The sequence below is a fragment of the Notamacropus eugenii genome, chromosome 1 (assembly GCF_028372415.1).
Source record: "Notamacropus eugenii isolate mMacEug1 chromosome 1, mMacEug1.pri_v2, whole genome shotgun sequence".
Taxonomy (NCBI): domain Eukaryota; kingdom Metazoa; phylum Chordata; class Mammalia; order Diprotodontia; family Macropodidae; genus Notamacropus; species Notamacropus eugenii.
Genome location: NC_092872.1, coordinates 541,949,156 through 541,955,848, shown reverse-complemented (window position 1 = coordinate 541,955,848; position 6,693 = coordinate 541,949,156).

Below are 6,693 nucleotides of genomic sequence, written 5' to 3'. Positions count from 1 at the left end.
CATGGGATACCATCAGTAACCTTGAAGATTGCAGTTTTCGTTGAATTGTAAGGTCAGGAACCAAACTGCAAATGGTTGAAAAGTGAATGGGAGGAGAAAAAGTAGAGGTAAGAAGGTACAGTATTTTTTTTTTCTCTTAGGGGAAGGAAGAAGAATGAATACTTAGGGGACAGTAAACATTTTTAAGGGTGGGAGAAACATGGGTACATATGTAGGCAGTAGGGAAGGAGCCAGTAGAAAAAACAAGACTGAAAATTAAAGAAAGATTGGGTGATTGAGCGGCAAACTCTATGAGGAAACAGAAATAGAATCAAAACCTTAACCTTGGTACAGGGTTGGCAAACATGTTCATCAGAGGCTGAAGGAAAGGATGAGAGAGAGAATGTGTGTGTGTGTGTGTGTGTGTGTGTGATGTCAAGGGGACTGACAGATGCTTATATTATCTGATCTTTTCTTGGCCACTTTCTATCCTGATATGGAGGTGACATAGCATAATGGATAGAATGTTGTTCTTAGATTCAAGAACACTGAGGTATAAACCCTCCTCAGATAGTTACTAGCTTTGTGATCCTTGGAAAATCATTTAACTTCTCAGCTTCAGTGTCTTTTTCAGTAAAATGGAAATAATAATTCCTGGAATACTTGTCTTACAGAATTATTGTGAGGATCAAATGGAATAATATCTGTAAAGCACTTTGCAGACCTTAATGTACTATGTAAAAGTCAGTTATTGTCATGAACCTCTTCTATTGGATTGTTTGTATTATTCTCATTGGCCTCCTTTGAACTGTTCTAATTTATATTTTGTAAAGCAATGGATTCCAACTTTATGCCATTTTTAGGCTATGGAATTTTCACTGGACCAGTGAGATCCCAGAATCCCATGGAAGTCCAAATCTGAGGAGTTTTATAGGAAAAAAATAGTTGTTTTCTCTTTGATTGTCTTAGTTTTATGTTGGAACCGTGCCTGCACCTCTAATTGAGCCAGAGCAATTAGTGTTACATAGAGCTGATTGATTAAAGTTACAATTTTTAGAAATAGAAACACCGCTGTAATGCACCCATTATTCTTATTGCTCAATAATTATTGGTTATTATTCCTCTTTCTAAAAATGAAACTTTTATGTAACTTCAGAAAAATAACAGTATGATCAATATTTCTGAATTAATAGAAATAACTATGGTGTTCAATAAATCAATCAACAAATCAGTTAATTGGTTAATATTTTATCAGCACTTACTAAATCACTGTGAGGGATATAAAGAAGTATTAAACACAATCTCTATCCTCTAGATGGGGGAGATAAAGCTTACATATATAGAAAAGAAACCTATCATATAAACCTAACTAGAAGAACAATATACACAAGGATTATGATAATGTAAATGGAAAGAACACTAAAAGGAAGATGGACTTTGAGGAACTGCAGTAGGCAACCTTGGTGGTAGAAAACAGATCAGAACTATACCTTCCTCCTCTTAGTAGAGAAGAGGGTGACTAAGGGGGATAGAATATTATGTACAGAAGACTTCAGAGAGACGTGGAAAGACTTATATGATCTGATGCTGAGTGAAAGGAGCAGAACCAGGAGAACTTTGTACACAGCAATAACCATAGTGTGCGAGGACTTTTTCTGGTAGACTTAGAACTTCATTGCAATGCAAGGACTTAAAAAATTCCCAATGGTCTTTTAAGGCAAAATGCCTTCCATATCCAGAGAAAGAACTATGGAATTCAATCGCAGATTGTAGCAGATCATTTTATTTTGTATTAAATTTTGGTTTGTTATATGATTTCTCCCATTCATTTTAATTCTTCTATACAACATGACTATGGTGAAAATGTATTTAATAGGAATGTATGTATAGAACCTATATAAAATTGTATGCCATCTCAGGAAGGGAGGGAGGAACTGGGGGGGGAGGGAAGAGGAGGAAGGGAAAGAAAAAAATCTAAGGTATATGGAAGTGATTGTGGAACACAAAATAAATAAATAAAAATATGATTACACATGAGATTGCACATCTACTACGTGCAATATACTATTCTTTTTAAATATATAGTAAATGCATTGTGTGAACTTCAAAAAAAAAAAAGAATGTTGTATACATTGCCAGAGGCAGTCACCATTTCAGTTGGTTTTGCTTAAGTGTTTTTCTATGTTGAAAGGGAGAAGGTCAAATCTTTTAGTAGAGGTTGGGGATATCTTAATCCAAAAATGCCTGTGAAGTAAAACAAGCAAACAAAACATTCATAACATTTTTAAAAACTATAATACACAGTAATACACAAGTGCCGAATAGATACCATAGAATTCTACGAATTAAGAAAGATTATTTCTAGTTAAGGTAGTTAAGGAAGACTTCATGGAAGAAATCAGGGTTGAATTGACCTTTGAAAAATGTATCTAACCTTTAAGAAATGTCTTTAAGGTACATTTGAAGATGACACAAAGCTACTGAAAATGTTTTAAAAGTAGAGAAGTATCACATCATGCATACACACACACACACACACACACACACACACACACACACACACACATATACATGACCAAGATCTATCAAGTGGCAGAAGGAAGTTCTCCTCTGTGTGAGAAGCCTGGAAAACAGAAAAATCTGACTTAGCAAAAGAGAAGGACCACAGAACAGTTAGAGCTGTCTAATAGGAGGCTCTTTGTGTGGAGGGAGGAGCAGGACCATCTCTCAAGAAAGCAGATTCTTAAGCTCCTATTGGAGCTTAAGGGTTATAGGATTCTTAAGCTACATAGGAACGATCAGGTGAGAAGTCATCCTATAATAAACTACTCACTTCTGGTGATACACATGGAAACAAATATTATCACCAAAAATAATCTAGAAAGCATTAACAAGTACTAGGAAGTCCTGGGCAAAAACCTTGATTTCACTTCCCTACTTTTCCAACCTCAACCCTCAACCCAATAGTTAAACATTGGCATTCTACTCTTCAATTCCTTGCCCCCTTTTCCTATTATTACTCTTGTTTTGTCAAACTTCAGCCTTGGATTACTCTCTTGGATTAGTCCTCCTACTCAAGAATCCTTGAATACTGCTGAAGGAAGTTTCATAACAGGTACGATTCATATTTATGGTATCCAATCTCACCTGGGTCCCCACCGAACTAAGGCAGTCCTTTTAGTTCCCCTTCCCCAGTTTATTCTTTATCTTTCCGGCCTTACCTTCTCTTCTTTACTCAAGCTTCCTACCCCTTCCACTCCCTCCACTAGACCAAGGACCTTGCCTAGTACTTTATTAGGAAGATTGAGACCATTTGACAAGATATAAAGATGCAAACCATCTAAAAGAACAGTTCCATGATAACAGGACGGTACTGAGATACCAAAGAAAGAAGAAGACCATACCAGTGTGGCTAAATATTTGTAGATATATTAGAGTTTATTAGGTAAATTAGAGGAATTTACTCAAGACCAGTCCTTGAGAGCAGGACTAATAATCTCCGCACTACCCTTAGGCCAAGCCAGATATTATATAGAAACAGAATAAAGAAGACATAGTGCCATGGATGTCCCAGGTTCATGTGCAAGTTTTCCCATGGGTGCTTAAGTTTTCTCAGGGACAGTTGAATAATAGAACTGTTTTGCTGTTTACAGTAACTGTGATGCCATAGGTCACATACTCAGACTATGGTCTCTACTATACATGTGAGATCTCTTTTTTTTCATCCTCTACCTCCAAAGCTCATGATAGCATAACCTACTTTTTCCACCTTTCTCCCAGCCTTTAACAAAGTAGTGCCCCTTCTACTTGCCAAAGCCAACATTTCTACAGGTACACTAAATCCCACCCCATCTTGTCTTCTCTAACAGATTTTATCCTCAACTGTACCCATTTTCTTTCAAATCTTCAACCTCTTCCTGTGTACTGATTTCTTCCTTAAAACCTTCAAATATAACTAATTTCCCCCCATCCTTGAAAAACTTCCACTAGAACCTACCATCTCCTCAAGCTAAGATCCTGTATCATTCCTCCCTTTCTCAGTCAAATTCCTTGAAAAAGTTATTATCTGTTAACTGCTCCTATTTCCTTTCCTCTCACTTCTCAATCCTTTTCAGTTTGGCTTCTGACAGTATCACCTAATTGAAACTGCTCTATCCAAAATTACCTATAATCCAAATCTAATGGTCTTTTACAATCCTAATGTTAATCATTAGGAAGATGAGTCTTTCTGACCTCAAGGCCCACACTTTATCCCTGGCCACCTACCTGCTTGGGAAAGTAAAAGTTTTAGTAAGTTACTGGTTTTGTTTAACAACAATATATGCTAAAATGATTTGATAAATTATATAACATACAAATTAAAATGTAAGCAAATATTATAAATGTAAAATTATAAATATCCAGTGGAATGGAGATAGTCTGGGATACTATTGAAATATAGACACTTTAGATTGAGCAGGTAAAAAGAAGTTAATTTGTTTTTTAAAGAAAGGCTAGAGGTTTCATTGAAATAAGCAGGAGCTAGTCAAGTTTACTTCCATAAAATGACAATATAAAAATATGTTGTACATAATTGCTCATGTATAAGCTACATCAGATTACTTACAGTCTCAGGGAGGGGAGAGGGTGGGGAAGGAGAGAGAGAATTTAGAACTCAAAATTTTTTAAAAATGTAAAAATTGTTTTTACATATAATTGGGTAAAATATGAAAGAAAGGAAGGAAGGAAGGAAGGAAGGAAGGAAAGAAGGGAAAGAAAGAAGCAGGAGAAAGGAAGCTTGGGAAAGGGAACTGGAAGCTTTTCCATCCCAGGCCTCCACGCAATCTCTCATCCTCAGATCAAATAAGAGGGTTGGGACAAGAACATGGTCAAGTTCTTTGGGCAGTTTGAAAGGAGATAGGAAAAAAGTTACAGAATTGGGGAGACCATCACTTGTCTTTAAAAATAATCTTATTAATAATCATGGGTTTTCTTTTTTGAAGCACTGACAGTAAACGATTTATAGACAAATTGAGATTTAAATGTTACCAGTCATCGTTATAAACACAGATTTGATTTGACTGAAAAACCAAATTAGAATGTGGTTTTTAAGACTGCTCCTTCATTAGGATGGTTATAGTAGATTAAAACCTAAAATGAGGGATTGCCAGCTTAAATTTTTGATAGTGGATTAGCTGAAAATCATTAAGTCTTATGAAGTGCTTGAAATAATTGGGCCTTGTAAAGACTAATGCTAAATAATTGAAATTTATTTCTTAAGTATTCTGTATGTTATCATTTGGGAATATAGATCCAAAGTGTAATTGAATTAATTCTGGTTTCATTTTAAGTGGGGTAATTATGCTCAGTCAGACTTTATTCTGCTATTTGGCATTGAGACAAACCATTGAGGATATACATGCATCAGAAAATTTGACAGCTGTGTGATATTAGAACAAGTTCCTTCAATTTTTTCAATTTGTGATTTGTATAAAGACATTATTAGTATATAATGTATATGTATAAAGACATATTAATGCCTAACATTAATTTGATAATCATTGTAATAGAAATGTTGCAAGAAAAATGACCTCTTCTTTGAATCTCTTGGGTTATTGATTTAGTTGCTAAAAGACTGAAGTAAATATATTGTTTGTTTTTTTAAAAACTTCTTTAGAAATATAGAAGACAGTAATGATGGTTTTCTGTGAAAAACAGAATACTAACATCTTACCAACCCTGATAATTTTTTGAAATAATTAGGTTTAAGAAACAGTGCTGAGTTCAGAATTCTGGCAGCAGATTTACATCTAAGTAGAGTGTCAATACTTTTAGACCTGGAGATTTGGCCTCATCCTCAAGTTAAAGTATAATGATTTAATTTTAGTTGAGAACTAGGCATTACAAAGAGGAGAGATACAGTTCATATCCCTACACATTATAACACAATGGCCCCAAGAATGCTATAGATAGTCTCCTTTTGTAGATTTTGACAAAATTCTTTTTTATTGCAAAATGAATCCTTAAGAGGGGAAAGTTTGGAAGTGAATCTTATTAACCTAATTACCTAGTTAGGATTTTCATATATCTCATATTGATTCACATATAAATATTCTAGTAAATTTACTTGCGGGTGGCTCTTCGCTACATACATAATTTAAAAATTAGGCAATGGTATGCTGCTCCCTACTGATCCAAAGTGACGACATTGAATTTGAACTTCTTAAAAGAGCTGAGATTTATGAATCAACTTTGTTGCTTTCACCATTTTAAGTAATGAAATTCAGTTCTCAAATTTTTAAAGAAAATACTTCACCTGATGATATACTTATAAACTGTACTTCTATACTCTGATATGAACTGCTTTGTGCTTATTGTGACTTTCTGTAATTAAGATTAAACTTCAAATTTTATTTAGAAATACAAAGCTTATCCTTTAAGAGGTAAGCACCTGATGGTTTACATCTTTTATTTCTTTTTCCCCCAATTTTTTTTAAACATTTTTATTTAAAGTTTTGAGTTCCAAATTTTATCCTTTTCTCCTTTCCTTCCCTCCCCCTCTCTGAGACAGTAAGCAATCAGATATAGGTTAGACATAAGCAATCGTAAGACATTTCCATATAAGTCATTTTGTATGAGACAACAAAAGAAAAAGGGTAAAAAAGAAAGAAAAAATGTGAAAAATAGCATGCTGCAGTCTGTATTCAAAGAATATAATTTTTTCCTCTGGAGGTG